This window comes from Cnephaeus nilssonii (assembly GCF_951640355.1).
Source record: "Cnephaeus nilssonii genome assembly, chromosome: 18".
Lineage (NCBI taxonomy): Eukaryota > Metazoa > Chordata > Mammalia > Chiroptera > Vespertilionidae > Cnephaeus > Cnephaeus nilssonii.
Window position 1 is genome coordinate 1,055,833 of NC_137089.1, and position 26,231 is coordinate 1,082,063.

A 26,231-nucleotide genomic window follows, 5' to 3' on the forward strand; every position below is an offset into this window, starting at 1 on the left:
CATCCATCCCTCCTCCATCCATCCATCCCTCATCCATCCATCCATCCCTCATCCATCCATCCATCCATCCATCCATCCATCCATCCCTCACCCATCCATCCATCCATCATCCATCCATCCATCCCTCATCCATCCATCCATCCATCCCTCATCCATCCATCCATCCCTCATCCATCCATCCATCCATCCATCCATCCATCCCTCATCCATCCATCCATCCCTCATCCATCCATCCATCCCTCATCCATCCATCCATCCATCCATCCATCTATCCATCCATCCATCCCTCATCCATCCATCCATCCCTCATTCATCCATCCTTCATTCATCCATCCATCCCTCATCCATCCATCCATCCATCCATCCATCCATCCATCCATCCCTCATCCATCCATCCATCCCTCATCCATCCATCCATCCCTCATCCATCCATCCATCTATCCATCCATCCATCCCTCATCCATCCATCCATCCATCCATCCCTCATTCATCCATCCTTCATTCATCCATCCATCCCTCATCCATCCATCCATCCATCCATCCCTCATCCATCCATCCATCCATCCATCCATCCCTCATCCATCCATCCATCCCTCATCCATCCATCCATCCCTCATCCATCCATCCATCCATCCCTCATCCATCCATCCATCCCTCATCCATCCATCCATCCCTCATCCATCCATCCATCCATCCCTCACCCATCCATCCATCCCTCATCCATCCATCCATCCATCCATCCATCCCTCATCCATCCATCCATCCTTCATCCATCCATCCATCCCTCATCCATCCATCCATCCATCCATCCATCCCTCACCCATCCATCCATCCCTCATCCATCCATCTATCCCTCATCCATCCATCCATCCCTCATCCATCCATCCATCCATCTATCCATCCATCCATCCCTCATCCATCCATCCATCCCTCACCCATCCATCCATCCCTCAATCATCCATCCATCCCTCATTCATCCATCCTTCATTCATCCATCCATCCCTCATCCATCCATTCCTCATCTATCCATCCATCCATCCCTCATCCATCCATCCATCCATCCATCCATCTATTCATCCATCCATCCCTCATCCATCCCTCATCCATCCATCCCTCACCCATCCATCCATCCATCCCTCACCCATCCATCCATCCATCCCTCATCTATCCATCCATTCATCCCTCACCCATCCATCCATCCCTCACCCATCCATCCATCCCTCATCCATCCATTCCTCATCTATCCATCCATCCATCCATCCCTCATCCATCCATCCATCCCTCATCCATCCATCCATCCATCCATCCCTCAATCATCCATCCATCCATCCCTCATCCATCCATCCCTCAATCATCCATCCATCCCTCAATCATCCATCCATCCCTCATCCATCCATCCATCATCCATCCACTCATCCATCCATCTGCTGGTCACTTACCCGTCCATTCACTCTCCTGATGGCTGCGTGCTCTGAGCGCCCCCTCACCTGGGCTTGGTTCAGGAAGTAAACGAGGACCCCGCTCACGGGAGCCCTGTGGTGGGGAGCCACCTGCACACCGAGGAGCCACCGTGGCTGTGGGAGGCTCACAGGAACACAGGAGGCACCGAGCAGGCAGCCAGGAACTCGGCCCACCCGGGATGGCTCCCGGGGAGGCGGCGGGAGCTCAGCCAGCCGGAGATGGCTCCCAAGCAGGCAGCCAGGAGCTCGGCCCGCCCGGGATGGCTCCCGAGGAGGCGGCAGGAGCTGCAGGCCGGGCAGGGGGTGCCCTCCTTCCCGCTCAGAATCCCAGAGCCGCTTTCAGCCCGAAGTTTTCAGTTCTCTCTTGAACCCAGTCCTTGCTTCCTTCCCTTAGCGAGTTTCCATTTAAATACCCAAATTGTTTACTCGCTGAGATGGATCGACAAGGGACCCTCTTGTATTTGCAATTCAATTGACGATGATACACTGCATCCCAATCACAGCTCCGATGGGTTCCTTTTCCATTTATTTTTCTCCAAAGCGCTCCTCCGCGGTAATTCTGAGCCTAATCGTCCCCGGGATCCTCCTCATCAGGAGAGAAGGGTGGCGAGTCGCTGCAGTTCGCAGGGACTGCAGCTGGGCCTCCGGCTCTGCTCGCTGCCCTCTGACCCCCGTCCGCCGACCGCACCCTGGGACCCGAAGTCCCTACAAAACGTACCCCCAGCTGGTGGGCCCCAGGGCTCCGAGGGGGGCTGAGGCCCTGGGGTGCCAGAGCGGATCCCATCGGCACCAGGTTATGTGCGGCCGCAGGCGCATCGGTCCTCGCAACACAGACTGGCTGCGCGTTGGGCAATGGATCGGCTTGTAAATTATTAATACATGGGGTTGTGCAGCGGCCTGGCTGGTATCGCTCCAGGGGAGGGAGCCTGTGTGTGCCAGGGACTCCCCTCCAATGACCCTCACACCCAGGAGTCTGTGACCAGGGTCAGGGCTCAGTGTGACCAGGGTCAGGGCTCAGGGTGTGACCAGGGTCAGGGGTCGGTCAGCCTGTGACCAGGGTCATGGCTCAGGGTGTGACCAGGGTCATGGCTCAGGGTGTGACCAGGGTCAGGGCTCAGGGTGTGACCAGGGTCAGGGCTCAGGGTGTGACCAGGGTAAGGGCAAGGCCTGTGACCAGGGTCAGGGCTCAGAGAGTGACCAGGGTCAGGGCTCAGAGTGTGACCAGGGTCAGGGCTCAGAGTGTGACCAGGGTCAGGGCTCAGAGTGTGACCAGGGTCAGGGCTCAGAGTGTGACCAGGCTCAGGGCTCAGAGTGTGACAAGGGTCAGGGCTCAGAGTGTGACCAGGGTCAGGGCTCAGAGTGTGACCAGGGTCGGGGCTCAGAGTGTGACCAGGGTCGGGGCTCAGAGTGTGACCAGGGTCGGGGCTCAGAGTGTGACCAGGGTCGGGGCTCAGAGTGTGACCAGGGTCGGGGCTCAGAGTGTGACCAGGGTCGGGGCTCAGAGTGTGACCAGGGTCGGGGCTCAGAGTGTGACCAGGGTCAGGGCTCAGGGTGACCAGGGTCAGGGCTCAGAGTGTGACCAGGGTCAGGGCTCAGAGTGTGACCAGGGTCAGGACTCCGTGTATGACCAGGGTCAGGGTCAGAGCTCAGGACTGAGACGCAGGGAGGTGCCCCAGTAGATGAATTCTAACCTCCTTGGCCGTGTGCCCCATCCCTTAGCCAATATTTGACCAAGAAAACCACGGTCTGCACAGACGTTCTGGCCCCCAGGCCCCTGTGCCAGGAGCTGTCTCCCCGGCGCCCCCCCCCCCCCGCCCCGTCCCCGCTGAGGGCCTCTGACCCAGGGAGGCCCCATGAGCAGCGCTAAGGAGCCCTTTGTGGGGCAGCGGGGTGTGCTCACGGCCCCTCCCCCCGCAGCTCTCAGGGAGCTTTATGGGTGCAGTTATGTCTCCGATCAGTGAGCGATGGGAATGGCTCTTCATGTTCCGTGTCAGACTCCCGTGTAAATAGCCTCAGCGTTCAGCATTAGCACCTGTCACTGCTGGTGACGCCGCCGGAGTCCTGGCGGGAGTGCCTGGTTCCCGGAGGCGGGCGGCGTCCTTGCCCCGGGCCCCTCCCCACATCCTGCAGCCGGAGGATTTCAGGGTGAGCACTGAGACTTTAAGGAAAAATGGGGCTGAGGTTTGAGGTTGGACACAAAACCATCGTATTTGTTTTCTTGTTGCTGCTGTGACCGATCGCCCTGGGGACACAGGAACGGCCGTGCGGACGGACGCTCCGTGCTCGTTCCTTTGTGGACGCGGGAACCCACAGTGGGGTCAGGGGCTGCCCTCCGGGTGCCGCAGAGCCGGGTCCGGCCGAGGCCCCAGGACAGGAGGGCCGCCTCCCCGCCTGCTCCGGGCGCCGCGGTCCTCGGCTCGTGGCCGCAAACTCGGAGCCTTTTCCATCGGCTCCTCCTCCCGGCGCTGACCCGCTCCTCCGTAAAGGACCCCGTGGGTACGCGGGGGCACGCGGGTGAGTGAGCCAGGTGATCGCCCACCACGGCCGGACCTCCCGCAGCCGAGAGCTGCCATGGGGACCAGGAAGGCGGCGCAGGGACAGGCCCGGCCATGGTCCCAGGGCCCGTGAAGCCAGGTGGGCCGGCAACCTGTGGGGGGCCCTCTGTGTGAGGAAGGCCTGGGCCGCCTTCTCCCTGTGGGGGTGCAGGGGGGCACCCGGCTCCCATCACGGCGGGCCCGGCCCGGCCCGGCCCGGTCCCTGGGCCCGTGGCTAATCCCGCTCCTCCCTGAGGCTCCGGCAGCCCCGGGCCCGGAGGACGGCAGGACCTCGCCTCCACAGCCAGGCCCGCGGCCTGCCTCCCCTGCTCCCTGGAGGCCACTCCCTGGATGTCCCAGCCCTCCTCTTGCCCGTGGCCTTGCACGCTCACTGTTCGTTGGTGTGCAAGTCCCTCGTCCCCCGTTTCCAAGGACAAACGCCCGCTCCTGCTTCAAGGTGGGGTTCAGGCACCTCCGCTCCCGGCAAGGCCCCCCGACTGCAGGCGTCCCCGCAGCCTGCGCCCAGGGCTGCTGCCTCCCGTGGCCTCGCCCGCCCCAGCAGCCCCGGACTTTCCCAGACCCCCTCCCCCCCCGTGTGTGCTGCTGGCGCAGGGCACCCTGCCCGCCGTCTCCTCCGCCGTCTCCTGCGTGCTGGTGCTTCCCGTCACGCGCCGGCTTCTCGGAACGGCCCGGGTTATGGAAGCTGAAGGAGGGGAGAGCCTCACACAGATCAGCGTCCTGACAGTTTTATTAGGTTCGGGGCGTTCGGTCAGGGTGGGGAACGAGGCTCGGGGGAGGAGGCCGGGCGAGGGCTGGAGCGTGGGGGGTCTGGCCTCTTCCAGAATCGCTCCTGGGGGCTCCCTCAGGCTGGGGGAGCTGTGGGTTCAAGTCCAGGTCTCCCACTGAGCGGCGGATGACCGTGACCATGGCCCGCCCCGAAGGACGGCTCCCTTGCTCCCTCCCTGAGCCGCGGGCCGCGGGCTGCAGGCTCCTGGCCTGGGGTCCCCGGAAGCGCTGGGGAGCCGTGTGAACCAGCCTCTCCCGGGAGGAGCCAGTGGGAGCCGGACACCATTCCCGGGGAAATCCCGGTGCTGGGTCCTGGTGAAGGTGGGGGTGGGGGAGGGGGAGCCGAGCCGGCTGCGTCCAGAGGAGGCAGCTCTGCCAGGAGGGGCCGGGTGACCATGGCGAGCCCGGGGCGCAGGGCTGTGAGATGGCGGCGATGACGATGGTGATGGTGATGACCCGCTGCCTGTGGGGTCTCGGCTGAGCCCACAGTGGGGCCCAGGGGCAGCCCTGCCTTGAGGGCTCCTGAGGGTGAAGTTGCACGAGCATGGAAAGTTCCGGATGGAGACCCTGCCCCGTGGCGAGCCTGCCCTATGGCAGCGTTCCCACACCGTCCTGCTGAGTCTCATCCTGAGCCAGAGAGGCAGAGGAGTGGGCACAGTTAGGCCCAGAGAGGTTAGGACACTTGTCTGGGGCCACACAGCTCGTGAGCGTCAAAGTCTGTGCAGAGGCAGGGCCCATGCCGCTCACCGGCGGCGAACGTCCCCCCGTGTCCCCCAAGGGCCCCCAGATGGCTGCCTGCGCCGCGGGCACCCCAGACAGGGAGCTACAGCCACGGCAGGAAGCAGCCCGCCCACGCTCCCCTCCCTCAGGCTTTCTTCTCTAAATAGACCAGAAACGTGGCGAGTTTATGAACAAATCGAGCCATGCATTAAACATTCTCCGTTCCTGAGCCGACAAAGTGACTTTGAATCTATAAAAGGCACCACAAACAAGCCCTCCATTTAACGGTGCCCCTGAGCGGCCCTCTCCTCCATCGCCTCCTCCCGACGGCCCTGGCTGGGCCCAGGCATCACCTCGTCTGAGGGGACCGCTCTGACCCATCACGGAGCAGCGGCCGGAGGGCCCGGGAGAGGCTGGGCCGACCCCGACGTGGTGGAGGCCCGGCTGGGGCGCGGGCGCCGGCACTCCAGGCCCGGGAGATCCGCTCACCTGCCACGGCTCCCATCCCTGACTCCACACGAGTCTCGCTGATCCCCTCCCTTCCCCAAACATTCCTCAGCTCTGGGTCTTTGCTCAAAATGCTATCAGTTGCCCTCTGATCAACTGGTGAACTCCTACACATCCTTTGAAACCCAGCGTAGCTGCCCCTCCTCGGGGACAACTCCCATCAGTGTACTGACAAGTGCCCATCGTGAGCCAGGCCTCACGTTTCCCTCTCGCAAAGCCGAAGGCCAGCCAAGCTCGGAGCTGGGAGGCGGCAGAGGGGCTGGGAAGGGAGGGGAGGGGAGCCGTGGAGGCAGAGACTGCAGCCTGGGTGGGAGGGGCTGCCTGGTTCCGGGGGGCGGGCTGGAGTGTCCAGGCAGGGCCGGGGTCCTGGCACAGTCTGCAAGGATGGGACCACAGGCCCAGTGCCCTGCTGATGGCTTCCGTCCCCACCGAGCCGGTCCGTCCTCCTCTCGAAGCGGCTGTGCCTGGAGGCCACGCAGCCCGGATGCTGCCCCAGGGGCCTGGTGACGTCAGAGGCCTGGCCGGGAGCACCCTGCTCTCCCTCTCGGGCGGCCGGCAGAGCGAGCATGGGGTTCCAGGTGCAGGCGGCCGCCCCTGCTGCCCGGGGTGCCCCGCTCCAGGCTGGCGTCAGGCCGCTCAGAGGCCGCCTGCCTCGGTTTCCTCTGCTCCCGGCCTGCGACGTGCAGAGGTGAGCGATGTCATCCGGGGCCTCCGGCTCAGCATCCCTGCGTCTGGGGCATGAGCCGTGCTCTGCCCTCTGAGTGGGGGACGCTCTCGTTACGGTGGCATGCTGACAGCAGGCGGCGAGGCGAGGAGGCCAGGTGGGCGCCGGCTGGCATCCAGCGCATCTGGGACCGGGCCTGTGGGCGGGTTAACCGCGGGTCAGGAGGCGGCCGGCGTATGCTGCCCTGGGCCAGCCCGAGTCTGTGCTGACGGCAGCATCGCGCCCCCTCCCCGCCACGCTCTGGTCACCCCCAGGCCAGGTGCAGGCCGGCCCGTGGGAAGGGGCACAGGAGGGGGAGGACAGGGCTGCCAGCTCTCTCTGCCAGTGTGCCCCTCAGCCTGGCACACAGGCCTGCCTGTGTGTGTACATGTGCATATGTTTGCATATGTGTGAGTGAATGTGTGTGCACATGTGGGTGTGTGTGCACATGTGAATACATGTGTGAGGGAGCCTGGGTGTGTGAGCATGTGGTTTCCTGTGCCCAGCACCCACCAGCTGGGACAGCACCCCCTGGCCACCGTCCTGGGGTCTCCAGGAGCATCCAGCTTCCTTTACCACGGGGGTTGGAGCCTTTTCTCCGCCCAGGGCCGCGTGGAGATTTATAACTTCATTCCAGGCCACACAGGACTGTCAGCTCAGACACGGGTCACACGTTTAATGAACTCACCCTAATGCCGTGGAGGGCCAGACCCAGTGATTGTGGGGCCTGATGCAGCCCACAGACTGGCCGTTCCCCACCTCTGGCTAAGAGTATGTGATGAAGGTGATGATGGAGATGGTGATGGTGATGGTGATGATGATGGTGGTGATGGTGATGGTGATCGTGGTGATGGTGACGGTGATGATGATGACAGTGATGGGAATGTTGGTGGTGTGATGGTGATGATTGTTGGGGTGATGATGGTAGGGATATTGGTGATAAAGGTGGTAATGATGATGGTGATGGTGATGATGATGATGATGGTGGTGATGGTGATAAAGGTGGTGGTGGTGATGATGATGGTGATAGTAATGGTGATGGTGGTGGTGGTGGTGATGGTGATAAAGGTGGTGATGATGAGGATGATGATGGTGGTCATGATGATGGTAATGGTGATGGTGATGATGGTGATGGTGATGATGGTGGTGGTAGTGATGGTGATAAAGGTGGTGATGGTGATGATGGTGGTGGTAGTGATGGTGGTGATAAAGGTGGTGATGGTGATGATGGTGGTGGTGGTGATGGTGATAAAGGTGGTGATGATGGTGATGGTGATAGTGGTGGTGATGGTGATAAAGGTGGTGATGGTGATAGTGGTGGTGGTGATGGTGATAAAGGTGGTGATGATGGTGATGGTGATAGTGGTGGTGGTGATGGTGATAAAGGTGGTGATGGTGATGATGGTGGTGGTGGTGATGGTGATAAAGGTGGTGATGGTGATAGTGGTGGTGGTGATGGTGATAAAGGTGGTGATGATGGTGATGGTGATGGTGATAGTGGTGGTGGTGATGGTGATAAAGGTGGTGATGATGGTGATGGTGATGGTGATAAAGGTGGTGATGGTGATGATGGTGGTGGTGATGGTGATAAAGGTGGTGATGATGATGGTGATAGTGGTGGTGGTGATGGTGATGATGGTGGTGATGGTGATGATGGTGGTGGTGGTGATGGTGATAGTGGTGGTGGTGATGGTGATAAAGGTGGTGATGATGGTGATGGTGATGGTGATAAAGGTGGTGATGGTGATGATGGTGGTGATGGTGGTGATGGTGATGGTGATAGTGGTGGTGGTGAGGGGGAGATGAAAGCTAACTTTTATTGCCCGTAAATAAATGGTGGCTCTAACCCTTCCCCACATCAGGTCAGTCACTCCTCACAAGCAGACACAAGCCCGTTCCTGCCCGTGTGATAGAGGGAGAGACGGGTCCGGAAGGGTCTGTGGCTGCACAGGGTCCCCGGGCCGCTCGTGCTGGACTTGGTTTGAACTCGGGAGGCGGCCGTGGGATGCCTGCGGTTCCCACATCGGATCAAACACAACCGCTCGCTCGTCTGCCAGGCCTGCTCGCCCTCCCGGAGCGGCCGCCGCCGGCCCTGCCCTCCTCTCCGCCGGCGCCGGATTCATCTCTGTCAAGTCTGCACTTTCCCCGAAGTTTGAATTAACCTCGACATTAATTTGCTGATGGGGCTCTGCAGTAGGTCACGTAGCACGAGCACCTGCGACGCCTAATACATTTCCAGGCAAATTACTGTGATGTGCTAAACGGGCGGCTTAAAGGTTAGCTGTGCCCCTGCAATCCATGAACTGCTTTGTGAAAAAGTCGCCACTGAAATAACTGAAGTGCCAGAAAAAGAAGGCTAGAAACCCAGTCAACAATTCTCTGATCGCCTACCCACCAGCCTGGTTTTATTCCGTGTTTTGGCGACCCACCAACTCCGAGGATCGCCTGGGCCCAGGGGAGAGGAGGAGGGAGAGAAGCACAGTCAGGCACGTGGCGGCCGGAGCCTCGCTCTCTGACTGTTCAGACCCTGAGCTCCCCGTCCCCGTCCCCGCGGGCACTCAAGCCTCCCAGGGTGCCCCCCCCCCCCGCCCCCTGGGACTGGGCGTGGCTGAGAGGATCGGGGCATGCTATTGGTTGGTGAATCAGGGGAGTCCCAAGGTTCCTACCCACCCGGAGCTCCTGGGCGGGAACTTGGGTCTGGCCCAGAGAAGCACAGCCACGTCCCGTGGCCACACAGCGCAGTCAGAGCCTTCGGAGTGAAGCTTTGGGGGGACACGCGGGGCAGAGGCCACTTCTGAGATGAACCCTGGCCCCACCCCGTCCTGCCCTGCCTGCCCGCCGCCCGGCCAGTGCAGAGCCCAGGCTTGGCATCCAGCCGGCTGGGATCGGCCTCTTGGCTGTGGCAGACGCAGCGGTGCCAGGCCTGTGGGAGCTGGATTTGAACCCGCCCCCCCCCTCCCACGGGAGGAAAGGGAGGCTCCGAGGGGTGCAGGGATTTGCTCAGATGGGGCGGGGGATCTGACCCCGTTGCTGGGCCAGGCTCCTCGGCCGAGGGTCTGCCCGAGAGAATGAAATCGGACTGAAACCAGCTCAGCGTCAAAAAGACGCGGTGACTGCCCGCCGTCCTCCGCCGTGGGAGCTGAGCTGAGACCGAGCTCTGAGAGAGTCATTAATCACCTTCCGGTGGTTTCCGGCGCGCTGCTGGGGACGGGAAGCAGGTCCGTTCCAGGTTGCCACGCGGCCTCGGACGTGGTTCATAAACACTGGGAGCCGAAGGGGGCCGCTGACCCGCAGCCGCCGCAGGGGCCAAGGGAGCCGGGCGTCACCGTGGGCAGCTGGGCGGGGCCTGGGGGGGCCCTGTGCAGTCGGAGCCCCGGGCGTGCTCCTGGACGGAACGTTCCGGGCAGGGACCGGGTTCTCAGGCAGTTTGGGATTTCCTTCTTTCTTTTCCTTTTTTCCTAAAATGTTTTTATTGATGTCAGAGAGGAAGGGAGAGGGAGAGAGAAACATCAATGATGAGAGAGACTCATCGATGGGCTGCCTCCTGCATGCCCCCCACTGGGGATCGAGCCCGCAACCCGGGCCTGTGCCCTGACTGGGAATCGAACCCTGACCTCCTGGCTCACAGGTCGATGCTTGACCGCCGAGCCCTGGCCGGGATTTATTTTTTTAATCTCACCGAGGTTTTAGAGGGAGTTGGGGGGAGGGGGGGGAGAGACGTTGATGTGAAAGAGACACGGCGATGGGCTGCCTCCTGCACGCGCCCTGACTGTGCCGGGATAGAACGGCAGCCCGGGCACCTGCCCTCGCCGGGAGTTGAAGTCGGCCCAGGCCCAGGCCACATCAGGGCGGGCGTCCGTCCGTGGTGAGAGGGAGCTGGTACGTGCCGGGCAGGCTGCCTGTCCGGCTGTGTGTGACCTTGGGTGCGTCCCTCAGCCTCTCTGGGCCTGTTTGTGAGAAGGGAGGAGGCCTCCCGGCTCCCGGCACGTCCCCCTCTTCCCGCAGGGAGGCCCTGTGCCGCGTCCCCACAGCGGGCGGGCGCGCTGCTCGTGGGCGCTGGGCGCCCGCCAGGCAGGGACCCTCTTTGTTCTGGGGAACCCCCTTCTGCTCAGTAAGCACGAGGTCCAAAGCAAACAGATGAGTGGGCACCCAGCCTCGCCCAGCCCCGCCCGGGGGCCTCCCGCTGCCTCTGCCCCGGACGGCCAGGCTCAGGCTTCCGTCTCTGAACGCTGGGGACTCTGCCCTTGGGGGGTGGGGGGTGGGTGGGTATGGACAGAATCCAAACCTTCCCAGAATCCCCACGTGGGGCTCCTCACCCCAGGACCTGCCTGGGAGGGGTCCTTGCAGAGGCGCTGGGTAAGCTGGGCCCCTATGGGGGGGGGGGGGGGGCAGGGGACCTGTGTCCTTAAGAAAAGGGGACTTTGGACAGAGGCGTGCGCACTGGGAGGGCGCCCTGTGACCATGAGGGGATGGGGATGCCCGAGGCCCTGGAGCTGGGGGCGGGGCCAGAGCCTCCGAGGCCCGGATGCCCTCTGGAGGTACAGACCTTGACCCCTGACCCCCCCCCCCTCCCAGGGCTGTGGGATGGTCACTGTTCCTCTAAGACGCCCAGTCCGGAACGGCTCGGCAACCCCGGGGGACTGCCCGAGGGCGGGGGGCCGAAACCAGACAGTCTGGCATGGAGGCCTTGGCCTGTCCCTGACCTGGCCAGCAGGGGAAACTGAGGCAGCACTGTTGGCCGCCGGCCAGCGTGGGTGGGCGGGCACACAGGAGGCCAGGCCCATGGACTGTCCAGGTTTCAGTGCGCTGGGCCCCTGGGGGGCCGGGGTCCCCGTCTCAGACCTTTGTGGACGCCTCCTCGGGGTGACCTTCGGGTCCAACAGCCATTTCACTGGAGCCGCCCAGGCCGGCTCTCGCCCTCCCGGCCCCGCAGCCCGGTCCGAGGGCCCCTCCGAGCCCCCATCACAGGACCCGGCCCGGCCCGCCTCCTGGGCCCGTCCCCCCGGAAATGCCGCTCAGGGACCGGCGGCTCCGTCCTGGCCATCAGCGGTTCTTTCACAAACAACGCGCTCCCCTCCCCCGCTGTCAGGGAACGGCTGTCATTCAGGTGTCAGGGCTCCGCGCTAATGGCGGGCGGGAGGGCGGTCCGCTCAGAGCTGGACTCCGTCTGGTTCACGGTGACGGCGTCCTCGCTCCTGGCGCTCCGCCCGCGCGCCCGCTGCCGGCCTGGCTCTGAGCCTCGGCCAGGAGCGCCGGTGGGCGGGGCCTCCCTGAGCCCAGTGGGCGGGGCCTCCCTGCGCCCGGTGGGCGGGGCATCCCTGAGCCCAGTGGGCGGGGCCTCTGACCAGGTGGGCGGGGCCTCCCTGACCCGGTGGGCGGGGCCTCTCTGAGCCCGGAGGGCGGGGCCTCCCTGAGCCCGGTGGGCGGGGCCTCTCTGAGCCCGGAGGGCGGGGCCTCCCTGACCCGGTGGGCGGGGCCTCCCTGAGCCCAGTGGGCGGGGCCTCTCTGAGCCCGGAGGGCGGGGCCTCCCTGAGCCCGGTGGGCGGGGCCTCTCTGAGCCCGGAGGGCGGGGCCTCCCTGACCCTGTGGGCGGGGCCTCCCTGAGCCCAGTGGGCGGGGCCTCTCTGAGCCCGGAGGGCGGGGCCTCCCTGAGCCCGGTGGGCGGGGCCTCCCTGAGCCCGGTGGGCATGTGCCCTCAGGTCTGCACGTGGGGGCTCGGCATGCCGTGTGGGTGTCTCCATCACGGGCCTCCCCGGGGGAGGGGATGGAGGACTTGTCCCGAGCAGGTCCGAGCTGGCCCCTGGCTCCATCCCTCTGCCCCGCGCCATCCTCCCGCAGTCCGGAGGGATCCGATGAGGATGGCGCTGTCCGCTGTCCGCTGTCCGCTGCCCGCTGCCTCCTTAAACGGGAGTCAGTCCCTGTGAGAGGAATTAGAAAGGAGCTGCTGACCAGCGAGGCTGCCTCCTGGCTCCCTGGTCCCCACGCGGCTGCCGGCGTCCGCCGCTCTGTCTGTCCTGTCACACGGCCCAGGCCTCGGGCACCGCTGCCGGCCTTTCTCACCGTCCGAGGCCGAGCCCAGGGCGGAGGGTGGGCAGGGCCGGCTGCTCCCGAGGCCGCGCTCCTGGGCGTGTGGGCGGCCTGGTCCCGGTGTCTGTCACGTGGCCTTTCCTCGGGGTCTCTGTGTCCGAGTCTCCTCTTAGGAGGCCCCGGGGCCAGGGGTCAGGGCGCCCTGCTGACCCCCTTTAACCCAGCCCCCTCTTTCAAGCCCCCTGCAAACGCAGTCCCGTCCTGAGGCCTCGGGGTCAGGACTCCAACGCGAGATCTTTGTGGGGCACAATCAGCCCCCGGGTCACGCTGCTCCGCCACAGAGGGCGACCTGGCCCCTCTCTGTCCCTCGGGTCCCCTCTGGCCGGTGTGACCCCATGTCCCGGCCCGGCTGGCCTCCCTCCCCCCGCACGGCCTCCCAAGTCTCAGCCCCTCCCACATCCCGCCATTTAAATGAATTTGCATACATTGCTTCCCACGCGCCTTGATTGTCTCAGAATCATAAATGCACGCGCCCCCCAGGCTTTTACCGGAGAATTCCATAAATATCCTCTCCCGCCTCCCAGCTCGCCCTGCCCCTCCCCCACTGAGCGGCTTTTAATTTCTCATGATCACAGCGCCAGGGCGGGCGGGGATTCTACTTGGTTTCTTAATTTCTCACTTTGCAGCTCCCAGGGCCCCTGGCAGACAGCCTGTGCCTGGGGGCGGGGGGCGTCTGGCGTCCCGGCAGGTGTCTGTCCGGCAGGGGACCGGCCCGGCTGAGGCCTGTGGGGCCGCTGGACAGGGCTGTGACGGGGAGCAGGCTGCCTGCCTGTGCGTGCCACCCTCGACAGGACGCCAGGCTTGGCGGAGCTCCAGGGAGGGGACACAGGGGTCCACCCCCCGCCCCCCCCCCCCGGGAGGAAGGGCTGCAGGTGGCACCGGACAGGACTAGGGCCGCGTCCAGTGAGACTGTCCAGCTGGGGGGCCGGCCCCTGAGGCCCTCAGCACGGGAAATGCCAATTTAGGGCGTCAGCGCGTCCTCCGCGGGAACCGAACCCTTTCCGTCTTGTTGCCTCGGGAAGACAGAGGGCTGCCATCGCTCAGTCACCTCCCTCCAGGTCGGGTCTCTCCCACGCCAATCCCCGGCCCCAGGCAGCACTGCACCTCCACGGCGCTCACCAGCCAGCACACGGCCACCCCAACCGGGACACGGCGCCCTGAATCCACACCGTCACCGCGCTCACAGCCCGCCGTCCCCGCCTGGCGGGCGCTTCCTGCTCTGAGCCGCCGGGATTGCTGGCTCATCGTGGGCCACGCGACTACGTGACCTGTGGGGGGGGGGCGGAGACGAAGGACAACTGTCCACGTGGCTGACCCCCAACAGACACCCTGGACCCCGAGGCGGGGGGTGGGGGCGCCCCTGGTTGCCACACGGCCCTGCTGGTGCCGGTTCTGTGAGCTGGAAATGTTAGGGGCGCCCTCCGTCAAGCGGTGGCGGCCGGAGTGGGCCTGGGGGCAGGCAGCTCCCAGCTTGTTCACGTCACTCCCACCCATTAAGGCCGAACCCGTTCCAGCCCAGCCAGCCCGTCACTCAGGCCGGGCCCCGGGGCGGGTGTGGCTCACTCCACGGAGCCCAACTCAAGGTGAACGCATCCGGCTTCCTCCTGGCTGAGCGCGGGGAGCCCCCAGGAGCCCGGCCCTGCCCTAGAGATGCTCAGCGTCGACCTGTGAACCAGGAGGTCACGGTTTGATTCCCGGTCAGGGCACACGCCGGGGTTGTGGGCTCCATCCCCAGTGGGGGGCGTGCAGGAGGCAGCCGATCCATGGTTCTCTCTCATCACTGACGTTTCTCTCCCTTCCCCTCTGAGATCAATAAAAACATCTTAAACAATACAAAGGAGAAAGGAGGTGCAGAGGGCTGCGCCTGGCCTGGGGGTCAGGGCCACGGGAGGCTTTGGGGGGCCCACCCGCCGTCCCCAGGGTGCACCGTCCCCGGGTGCGCCGGGCCCAGGGTGCTGGGCGCGGGAGGGCGGCGGCCAGGCCCCAGCCCCGGCCTTGGCCTCTGTCCTCAGCGCTCGGTCCCTCTCTGCCCCTGCTTTGAGCTGGAGGTGGCGGCGGGCTCAGAGGCGCTGGGGCCGTGACCCCTTTTCTGCGGCCCAGGGGTTCAGTGCCCTGCGGACCCGTTACACTGAGGGGCCTCTCACCGCTGGGAGTTAAAGTGCTTTTAAGAGGCGATTATTCAGAATCTGTAATTTCTGCCTCCTAAGTGCTCTCCCCTCTCCTGCCCCCGAGTTAAACGGAATGATTTCCATTCGCCCGTTGGACAGCGGAGCCGTGCCTTCCCCCCACGCAGACACCTGCACCCTGGCCTTCCGACCGGGGCGCCTGCACCCGACGCCCAGGGCCTCTCACTGGAGGAGACGGCGTCCCTTCCTGGTCGCCGGGAGGTGGGCTCCCACCCCCAGCCGCCCGTTAGCTCACTGACGGCCCGGCCCACGTGTTCCCACGGAGCACGGCTCCCTGTTCGGCACCGGGACACGGGAGGCGGGGGGGGGGGGGGGAGACGCCACGGCCCGCAGCGTGGAGCAGCACCTTGCCGGCTGCTCCTGGCCCTGCCCTCCGTCCACCTGAGCTCCGCTCCAGGTGAGCGCGCAGGCTCCGGGGGGGAATGCCGTGACGAGGCACCCCTGGCACCTGAGGCACCGGCCACCCTGCAGCCCTCACCCTGTGCCACCATCAGCTCCAGCCCCCGCGGGTGCTCCCCGCACCGCCGCACGCACAGCTGTCCCGCTCTGCCGCCCAGGTGAGGGGAGCCCACGGGAGGAGCTGCTCGCCAGGAGCCGGTCCTGCTGAGACACAGCCAGACCTTCCCGCTCGCTCGGGGCCTCCGCGCGCCCTCGCTCCGGACTGCACGTCCTCCCCGCCGCCCTCCTGCAGGCCTGTCCTCCCCGCCCTCCTGCAGCGCCGCCGAGGGCAGGAGCCGGGCACTTCTGCAGGGGACACGCCCCCTCTGTGTGAGCGGGGACTCCCCCTGCCCCTGCCCCTGCCTGTGTGTGACAGTCAATGCTGTTTGGGTCCCAGGCAAATGGGCTCTAATTAGCGGCCGCCAGGACTGCGTGGAGAGCCCGCGGAGGGAGGCTCCTCTGAGGGCGGGGGTGGGGCCTCATCAGCCTGGCCGCCAGGCCCCCGCTTCCTCTCGGTGATGCCCACAAACTGAAGGCCCGTCTCCATGGCCTGTCCGGCTCGGCCTGCCCGGGCTCTCGGGGGCAGCGCCGGGTTCTCTCGGGCGGACAGCGGACGGCCGCTCAGTGTGGGCTGTGTTTTGGGGCTGGAAGGAGACAGTAGCTCGGTCACTAGAGAGGCCACCACTGTGCCCTTGGCTGCTGCCACGAGAGCCACCAACCCTGGGAGCATCTTCATGGCTGCTGTCTCCACCATCCCCATGGCTACCACTGACACCTCCACCATCACCATGGCTACTGTCACCACCACCATCACCATGGCTACTGTCACCACCACCATCACCATGGCTACCTCTGTCACCTCCACCATCACCATGGCTACCACTGACACCTTCACCATCACCATGGTTACTGTCACCACCACCATCACCATGGCTACCTCTGTCACCTCCACCATCACCATGGTTACTGTCACCACCACCATCACCATGGTTACCACCATCACCGCCACTGTCACCATGGTTACTGTCACCACCACCATCACCATGGTTACTGTCACCACCACCATCACCATGGCTGCCACCATCACCACCACTATCACCATGGCTACCACTGACACCTCCACCATCACCATGGCTACCACTGACACCTTCACCATCACCATGGTTACTGTCACCACCACCATCACCATGGCTACCTCTGTCACCTCCACCATCACCATGGTTACTGTCACCACCACCATCACCATGGTTACCACCATCACCGCCACTGTCACCATGGTTACTGTCACCACCACCATCACCATGGTTACTGTCACCACCACCATCACCATGGCTGCCACCATCACCACCACTATCACCATGGCTACCACTGACACCTCCACCATCACCATGGCTACCACTGACACCTTCACCATCACCATGGTTACTGTCACCACCACCATCACCATGGCTGCCACCATCATCACTATCACCATGGTTACTCTCTCTACCACCATCACCATGGTTACTGTCATCACCACCATCACCAGGGTTACCACCACCAGCTCCAGCGTCACCATGGTTACTGTCACCACTACTACCTCCCATGGGCTGGATCCTCTCCCTCTGGCCCTCTAGGTCTGCTCTCCTCTGACCCCTCGTCTGGGGGAGGCTGACCTTTATGAAATGTGTCCGTGAGCTGCTTCCCTCATCCTGGTGGCTCTGCCCGTGGGAGGACGGAGCTGCTGGAGCCGCCGGAGCGAGAGAGGGGCCTGGAACCTCCTCCTTGGAGCCTTCAGGAGGAACCAGCCCCGCCCAGAGCTTGCCGTGATCTCAGACTCCAGCCTGAGAGACAAGAGCGTCTGAGGGTCAGGCCTCCTGGTCTGGGGGCTTCTCCCGGCGGCCTAGGAGACAGACCGCTGCTGTCTGGTCTCACCAACTCGCCTGTGGCTGGCCCCCTGGGTAACGCCCCCAGGCCCCCACATTCCAGGTCCCAAAGCCAGTGAGGGGGGGGGGCGTTCAGGTCCCTCTGGACCCCGGCTAACAGGGCCCCTCATCTCTGCTGGACAAGCAGAGGCCTGAGCCCGGGCAGCCTCGGAGCGGAGGCCTGGGCCTTTGGGCCGTGTGAGGACCATGGTGACGTGGCGAGGGTGAGCCTCGGCGTGGGCGGACGGGGACACCTCATAAAGGAAGGACATGGGTGAGTCCAACTGCCTGGCTGCGTGACCGCCCCTCCCCTCAGAACCAAGTGTCTGTCTGTCCGCAGGGCGCACGCATGTGGTCAGTGAAGACGGATCGAATTACACGGCTGGGTCCCGCGTGGACACGGAACTGGAAGACAGCATAGCTTGGGCCGTTTGTGCAAACAAATGGCCACATGTTGTCTGAGCCCCGCGTAGCCTGGACCCGGGGCAGGGCGGGAGAGGCCGGCTGGGCGGGGGGTGAGGCCTGAGGTGTGCTTGGCGCCCTCGTCGTCCTCTGAGGGGAAGCTCAGAGCCTTGTCCCCACCTGACCAGGGCCCGGGCCGGGGAGGAGCCTGCGACCCAGGTGCATGCCCTTGACTGGAATCGAACCCGGGACCCTTCGGTCTGCAGGCTGATGCTCTATCCACTGAGCCACACCAGCCAGGGCACCCGTTCTCTTTTCAAGGCTCAGCTCAAGCCCTGCCTTCTGGGGGACACACCCCAGGACCCCGCCGTCCATGGGGCTGGCCCCTCAGATGCTCCTGCCCCACGGGGGGCCCTGAGGGCGTGGAGGAGCCAGCAGCTCTAATCCCGTGGGTCCAATGAAGGCGGGTGCCCAGTGTCACCGCCCCTCATCTTTGCATCGAACCCCAGCCCTGTCCCGCCAGGAGGATGCTCATGGCGCCCATTTCACAGACGGGACAACCGAGGCGCAGCAGCTGGCGGAAGGTGCCGGCTCTGGGTCCCTAACAGTTGGCGGCTGCCCGTGATGGCCGGGCTCCCCGAACACCGGGCCTCACGCGGGCCACGTGGCTTTCCACCCGTCGCCTCCCTCGGTGGATGTGTTCGGCGCCGCCCGCCGCCGCCGAGGGAGAGCTGCCTTCCCACGTGGAGTGACTTACGTGCCCTGCCAACACGCCGCCTCGGAGGAGGAGAAACACCAGCCACGCCACGTTAATTACTCTTCGCGGATGAGGCAACGATGGCTAATGTGCCTGGATCTCATTAATTAACTCTCTGACTCTAATTAACTTCCTGCCTGTTGCACCTGACATAATATATTATCCCGAACGTCAGCGTTGGAGGATGTCTCCCTCTCGGAACAGAATAAGAGGAGCCACACGCCTGTTGCATTTCTGACGCCGAGAGGCAGAAGGTGTTGGTGGGCGGATGCGCCCGCGGTGGGACACAAAGATGTCTAGATAGAAATCGGAGTTCTCTAAACACCTACGAAGAAGTCATAACCATAATCAGATTCGCTCCCGATCACACTTCTGTGAGCTCTTTACATCCGTCAGACACACGGCTGATGGTAAACAAAACAGCAGAGCGCCTGAGCACTCAGCGGGGCCATGATTTTGGGAAAAAGCTCATTATTCACACCGTGGTGGCTCCAGGCGCGTGAGATGGAGGTGGGGGGCGATGACAGAGGCTCCCTGTCATTTTCAAGGTGTGGGGACGAGAAGGGCCGGATTGTTCATGGAGAGCAATGCAGAGGACGGTCCTCAGACGGGAGAGCTCAGAGCTCCCTCCTTCACTGTCACCACTCCTGCCTCACTGCCATGGCCATCAGTACTGCCATCACCACAACCACCATCACCACCACATCACCATCACCATTACCATCACCATCACCATCACCACCATCATCACCATCACCACCATCACCACCACCACCACCACCACCATCATCACCATCACCACCATCACCACCATCATCACCATCACCACCATCATCACCATCACCACCACCATCACCACCATCACCATCACCACCCTCATCACCATCACCACCATCACCATCACCACCCTCATCACCACCATCATCATCACCATCACCATCACCACCCTCATCACCACCATCATCACCATCACCACCATCATCACCACCATCACCATTACCACCCTCATCACCACCATCATCACCATCACCACCATCATCACCACCATCACCATCACCACCCTCATCACCACCATCATCACCATCACCTTCACCATCATCACCACCATCACCACCATCACCACCATCATCACCATCATCACCATCACCACCATCACCACCACCATCACCGTCGTTCTCACCTCCCGTTATCAATGCCATGACTGCCGTGCCCTCACGCATCACCACAGGGCTCCTGGATGGGAGCTAGGTGGGAGAGGGGAGAAAACTCGTCATCATGATGGCAGCTGGGAAGCCAGAGCCCCAAGTTCACCACCGCTGCCCCACCCCCTCTGTCAGCACGTGCTCCCAGGGCCACGCGGGACGTGTGGTGACGCACGCACATGCAGAGATGCTTCTTTCTCACGCCGGGTCGTGGCCGAGCCAGTGACCCCTGCCATCCTGGTTCCCTCCGCCCGGCATCCGTCTGGCTCGCCGGCTGTGATGACTGAGGGTGTGGGGTCAGGCAGGTGAGCGTATGGGGCTGAGCCCTCGGGTGAGGTCCCGTCCCTAAGGCGCTGGGCCCTGCGGAGGCTGGTCTGGGGCCTCCTGTCTGGCAGACACTGTGTCCGGCCCGGGGAGGGCCACCTGTGTGGCTTCCCATGAATGGGTGGGGTTCTCGCGGTGGGAGCCATGCAGACCGGTGGATGTCGCTGCCTCTGCCTTCGCTGTCCCTGTGGTCTGTGCCCGTTGCCACCCACACTCTCCACGCCCGCCGTCAGCTCAAGCAGCTGCAGGGGGATGAGGTCGGCGCGCTGTGGCTGACGGACGCGCCGAGGCCGGCGTTGGGACAGCGCCCAGCGTGGACGGGCCTCACAGAGAGCTCAGCTGGCTCAGTGCTCGTCACCACCTCCGTGCGACAGTCGGTGCCCCGGACCGTCATTCCCTGCATCCCCTTAACGCCCACCTGTGGTGCCAGCCACCGTGCGAGGGGCACCGAGTCCCTGCCCCGTCCCCCCCCCCCCCCGGCTGTGTCCGGGCCGTGTGCATCTCAGGCGACCCCATGGCAGCGTCCAAGAGAGGGACGAGGCCGTCACTCCGGCCCTCATTCGGCCCCGGGCTCCGTCTGATGGTCAGCGGAAGCACCGTTCCCGTCTGCCTTCTCCGCTGGGGGCCGGCTCCCTGGCTGGGCCGGGCGTGGAGCCGCCCTGTGTGCGGGCGCGGGGGAGTCGGCGCCCTTTGGTGGCGGGGAGATACGCGCCCCACGTGACAGCGAGGTGTCATTTCCTGGGACAGCTCCCTCGGGTCCCCCGATCAGCTGTCGGTGGGCAGCGCCTCCCGTCACCCGCTGCCTGGCTTTATTTCGCCGTAATAGCGGGAAGATGCCGTTGCTAACGACCCGTGACAGCTGCTGTGTGATGTTCCCGGTCTCGGGGAGGGAGAGGAGATAAGCACCGGGGGAGAGCAGGGTGGGAGATTAATAGTCGTCTGTGGCGGCCGCGGTGAGACAGCTGTAAGGAGCTGCCTCTCCGAAGCGCCTGTGCTCCGGGCCGGCCTGGGGATGCAGGCTGCCCAGCGTGTGTGTGTTTGTGTGTGTGTGTGTGTGTGTGTGTGAGGGGCGGGGAGGCAGACGGAAATGGCTTTGGAGCCACGTGCTGGTTTATACCGCCCGGTGCTCCAGAGAGGACGGAGAAGGCTGAGCGTTGCTTTGTAGACGATAATCCTCCTGGTAATCCTCCGGCACCCGCCGGCGGGCGCGGCGGCTCCACACGTCCGTGTCCAGTGGGGGCCGAGCCAGGGTCGGCCCTGGCCGTTAGGGCGACAATTAAAACCCAGGTCCCTTTGAGGTGACTGCTAATGTCACCTGAGTATGGGGTGGAACAGCCAGGACGGGCATCACTCACTGAGTCTTTGGTTCCTTCCTTCCTTCCATGTCCATTCATCCATTCAGTGGTTCATTCATCCATTGGAGTCCCGCAGCGAGAAGGCGCGTGGTGAGCTGGGGCGGCCGGCAGCAAACCTGACCGATCAGAGATCAGCGTGGGCACGGATGAGGCTGCCCGGCTCTACTACCCAGCACGGGGGGGAGGGGGTGGGGGGTCCCAGGGGCCGGGCCTCACCGACAGGAGACCCAGCTCCCAGTGACGACGGGAAGAGGCTCCGGCCCAGCCACCGGGAGGCCGCCCGAGGTCGTGGAGGACGGACTGGCATCTGTTTCCGTGGCAAACACGACCGGTGGGCAATGAGGGGCCTGTAGGGGGAGCGGGGCCGGGATTTGGGGACGCGCTCCTCACCGCGGGCCACCGCTCTGCGTGGCTGGGCCGCGAGGGCTTGTTCAGGGTGTGAACAGCGGGCTCGGTGAGCGCACGAGCTCCCGGGGCAGCTGCACGCGGAGGCTCAACCTGCAGACAGCCCCCCGCGCCCACCCCTGGGGCTGAGAGTCTGAAATCAAGATGTCGCCTCCAGCCCGGCCGGCGTGGCTCAGGGGTTGAGCGTTGACCTTTGAACCAGGTGCTTATGGTTCAATTCCCAGTCAGGGCACATGCCCAGGTTTTGGGCTCGATCCCCAGTGTGGGGGCGTGCAGGAGGCAGCCGATCAATGATTCTCTCTCATCATGGGTGTCTCTCTCCCTCTCCCTCTCCCTTCCTCTGTGAAATCAATAATAATAATAATAATCTACACTAATAAAAGAGAGACATGCAAACTAACCATCACTCCGCTACACCCACCAGCCAATCAGGAGGGAATATTCAAATTAGGACAAAATGGCGGCCACCCAGCTACTCCAAGCGCAGAGTGGCCAGGTGAGGCAGGACGCCTGCTATGAGAGGGAGGGCGGGGGGTAAAGGGATCTACAGGAGCGGCACTCCAGCCATAGCAAAGATGAAGACTGCAGACTCCGGAGTCTGCAGCGAAGACAAAGACGGCAGACTCTGGCCAGAATCTGCAGCGAAGAGGAAGATAATAATAATAATAAAAGAGCATCGGCTCCAGGGAGGATCCCTCCTGCCTCTTCCGGCCGCATGTCACTTGGCTGTGGGGCCTCACTCCCCCCGTTTCTGTCACAGCTCCCCCCGGCCCCCAAGTGCCTCCAGGTCCCTATAGGGACAGCAGCCACTGCACTGAGGCCCCCCGAAATCTCAGTGTACCCTGTTTTGAGATCTTAACCGAATAACATCTGTAAAGACCCTTTTTCTGAATGAGGCCACGTCTCCAGTGTCCGGGTTTAGGGTGTGGTCATATCTCATGGGGCCCATTCGGCCGCTCGGTGCGCAGTCAGGATGGACGCGGGCGGGCGTGGCAGGAAGGAAGCGGCACGTGCTGAGCGCGAGGAGGAACGGGCCTGTTAGATCAGAACAACAGCCTGCCCGCGGCTGCCCGCCCGGGGGCCCACGGGGGTGCGAGAGGATGAGGCCTGAGGGGTGACCACCAAATCGCCCAGCACAACCCCAGCCCCCAGCCAGGGTGCCGCTGGGCCTGGGAGCAGGTCTGCGGGACCCCACGTCCCAGGCTTTTCAGCTCGGCCAGGGCGCCCCTCTCCTTCAGTGACTGTGTGCATGTATGCATGTTTGTATTGTGTGCGTATGCGTGTGTGTACCACACACAACACATATAGGGACTGTATGTACATGTGTGCACCGCAGGCACATGTGTAACGTGCACACATGTGTGCATTGTATATATGCACACATACATTCTATGCATATGTGTATTGTGTGCATGTGTATACACATGTATTATGTGCATACATGTGTATTGTATGTACATGTATGTACACATTTATGTGTGTACATGTGTGCATGTCTGTTGTGTGTACATATATGAACAGTGTGCATACATTTATTGTGTGCGTGTGCACGGTATATGTGTGCATGTGTGCATGTGTGTGCAGTGCACTGGAGGAGGGCCTCGCTGAGACGGGGTGCCCTGTCAGCACCCTGAGGAAGCCGAGGCTCAGACAGGCCGAGGGCCCCGGCCTGGGCGCTCCTGGGCAGCCCTGCCCCTCCTCAGCCTCGGCGCCTCCTCATTGGTGTTTCTCTCTGTGCTTTACCGTCTTCCTGAGCGGCCTTAGCCTTTGTGAACAGGCGGCGTAAACAGATAAACAACCCCCCCCCCCCCCCCCCCCCCCCCGCACGTTTAACCTCCTCCCTCGGCCCGCCTTCCTGGAGCGCTCCGTTCAGGACCCTGGACAGCTCCGCCCCGGCCTGTGCTCGGGCTGAGGGAGAGCAGGTTCCTCCTGAGCGTTTGCAAGGCGTCTCCCAGGCCCCTCTCCGCAGCGCCCTGGAGGCCGACCTGAGCGCCGCCCCAGCCTCTCGGCTCAGCCTGGGGCCTCGGGCACCAGCCTCCTGGCACCACCTGCTCAGCCTGAGCTGACGCGCCGGGCGTGGAGGGCGGCCGGTGGCTCGCCTGCCCATCGGAGGTTCCAGGCACACATGTCCACCCCCAACAAACAACCACGTGGCCCCAGGTGTGGCCAAGGCCCAGGCCGCAGAGCGAGGCCTCTGGGCCCTCCACGGCGCGGGTCCGAACAGGGACACGGTGCCCTGGTCACCGGCTGGAGTCTCCTCCGAGCCGGCCGCCGTTCCTGGGCGCCCGGGCCGTCGGGTTGCGGAAACTGCCTCCGGGATTGGCTCCCGCTCCCTCAGCAGGATGCACTTCGCATTCTGTGCAGGTTAAGTTTCCGCATTAATTATTCAGGAGACTTAATGCGATCAAACTGGAACCGTGTAGCAGATCTGAGGGAACCAGAAGCAAAATCGATGGGTCCCAAGGCCTCGGCGGCAAATGAATAATTGACTCTCCTCCCCCTTGTAGTTTCACTGGAGAGAACACATAGTTTACACGCCACGCAGTCCAGCCGAGAGAGAGAGAGACAGAGAGAGAGAGAGAGACAGAGAGAGACAGAGAGACAGAGAGAGACAGAGAGAGACAGAGAGACAGAGACGGGTGGATGGATACATGATAGACGGAGAGATGATGGAGAGAAATAGCATGGCAGACAGAGTTGGATGGGAGTTAGATGATAAACAGATGAGATATAGATGAGTGAGAGAGAGAGGGAGATGGAGAGAGAGAGAGAGAGAGAGGACAGCTGTGTCGCTCTTTGTCCCGAGACCTGGCTCAGCTGTGGCCGCCCGTGTCGAGAGTCACACACTAACCGGTTTAAAGTGTCCACGATTTCACGCGTCTCTCAGCGTGACCCGGGGAGTGTGCCCTGCAGGTGCCTGGACGGGCGTGCTGCCGCCTATTTATATCCGAATCAATGCCGAGGCGGCTGCAGACTCGGCCTAATCGAATCTGCTGCCCTTCACGCGCCGAGAGGAGACACCTGACCCTCCCCCGGGGGAGCCGGCCCGTCCTTGGTCCTTGTGCGAGGAGGTGACGGGCAGTGCGCGGCGGCGGCTCGGCCTGAGGGCTGCTCCGGCATCCGCTCTACTTTCCTGGCGCCGACACACTTAGTCCCTGGCAGCAGTGCGGGGGCCCCGGGGGGACCGGGTGCCGGAGGGAGGGACCAGGGAGCCCGGCTGTGGGAGTCCAGCTGAGGTCCTGGCACTCATGCGCGTCCTCGGTGCTGGGAGCGGGAGCTGGGACGGCCGCTCGGGAGCCCCCCGCGGACAGGCGTCCTGGCCTGGGCTCTGCAGGCCGGGGGCTCAGCCAGCCCGCGGGGTCCGGGTCCCCTCTGCTCGTCACTTCTGAAGCCCCAGCTCCCGCTGGGGAGGCACGGCCCTGCGCCTCCCTCCGTCCCGGCTCCCCGCCACCCCCACCTCCGCGGTGACGTCCTGTTACTTCCATTTTAAGGAGACACAGTTGATTAGGCTTCTCACGTGCGCGCCCTCCTCACCCCGAGCTCCGCGCTGCAGACCGGCAGCGCCCCCCCCCCCCCCCGGGGGCAGCAGAGGGCGCAGGAGGCACACGGCGGCCCGGAGGAGGCAGGAGGCAGGAGGGTGCACTGTGTGGTCCTCGGACGTTGGCCTGTGGTTCCCACCGCCTGTGGCCGGATGGGGGCAGCGAGCTGCAGCAGCGGGGACCATGGGGGGGGGGGGACGGGTGGTGGTGGCCGCAATGTCCTCCCTCAGGCCCACTGCCTGTCCCTCCCTAACAGGGCATTGGGGGGCAGAGCGTCGGGAGCCGAGTGACGGGGGGATGGGGGGAGGCGCAGAGCCCGCTGCTGCTGCTGCGCCCACTTTCCCCCGAGCAGGACCGGGGTGGCCCCACGTGCCCGCCCCCGAGGCCTGGGCGCAGCTTGGCTGCAGGAGTGCCCGGCACAGGTCGGAGGTCGGCCTTGCTTCTTGCTGAGCCGGGCAGGTCCCACCCCAAGCCCCTGACCCGCCTTTCACACCGCAGGTCAGGGGACAGTGACCCTCACATAACAGTGACCCTCCCCCCGGCCCTGCCCCCGGCGGCACGCTGGACGCCCGTGTGCGCGCGTGTGTGTGCGTGCGTGCGTGTGTGTGCATGCGTGTGTGCGTGCGTGCGTGTGCGTGTGTGTGCGTGTCCTGCCCGGGGCGGGGCAGCGGTGCCGGCAGGAATTGCCCCTCGGCGCCCCGGCAGTGATGAACGAGCGCAGAGCCGGCGCCCTTCAGGAATCGATACTGTAATATCTCTATCGGCGGGGAGATGCGGTGAGGAAATAGAAGGCGCCCTTTGAACCCTCCGTCCGAACCGCGGGGGCCAGAGCGCGTGGGAGGGAGGGAGGGAGGGAGGGAGGGAGCGCGGTGTCTGGGGGGGGGTGCCGCCTGCAGCTGTGGCCGGCAGTTCCCAGGCTGCT

The 26,231-nt window shown here is 63.8% G+C and overlaps 1 protein-coding gene across 1 annotated transcript in view; it reads left to right on the plus strand.

Moving 5' to 3' along the window:
- TSNARE1 (t-SNARE domain containing 1) overlaps positions 1 to 8,631 on the plus strand; it is a 49,749-nt gene extending 41,118 nt beyond the window's left edge. Inside the window, exon 12 of the mRNA XM_079796365.1 lies at positions 8,573 to 8,631. The gene's annotated coding sequence lies outside the window, so the exon portion shown is untranslated. The remainder of the gene's footprint in view (positions 1 to 8,572) is intronic.
- The last annotated feature ends 17,600 nt before the right edge of the window (positions 8,632 to 26,231 follow it).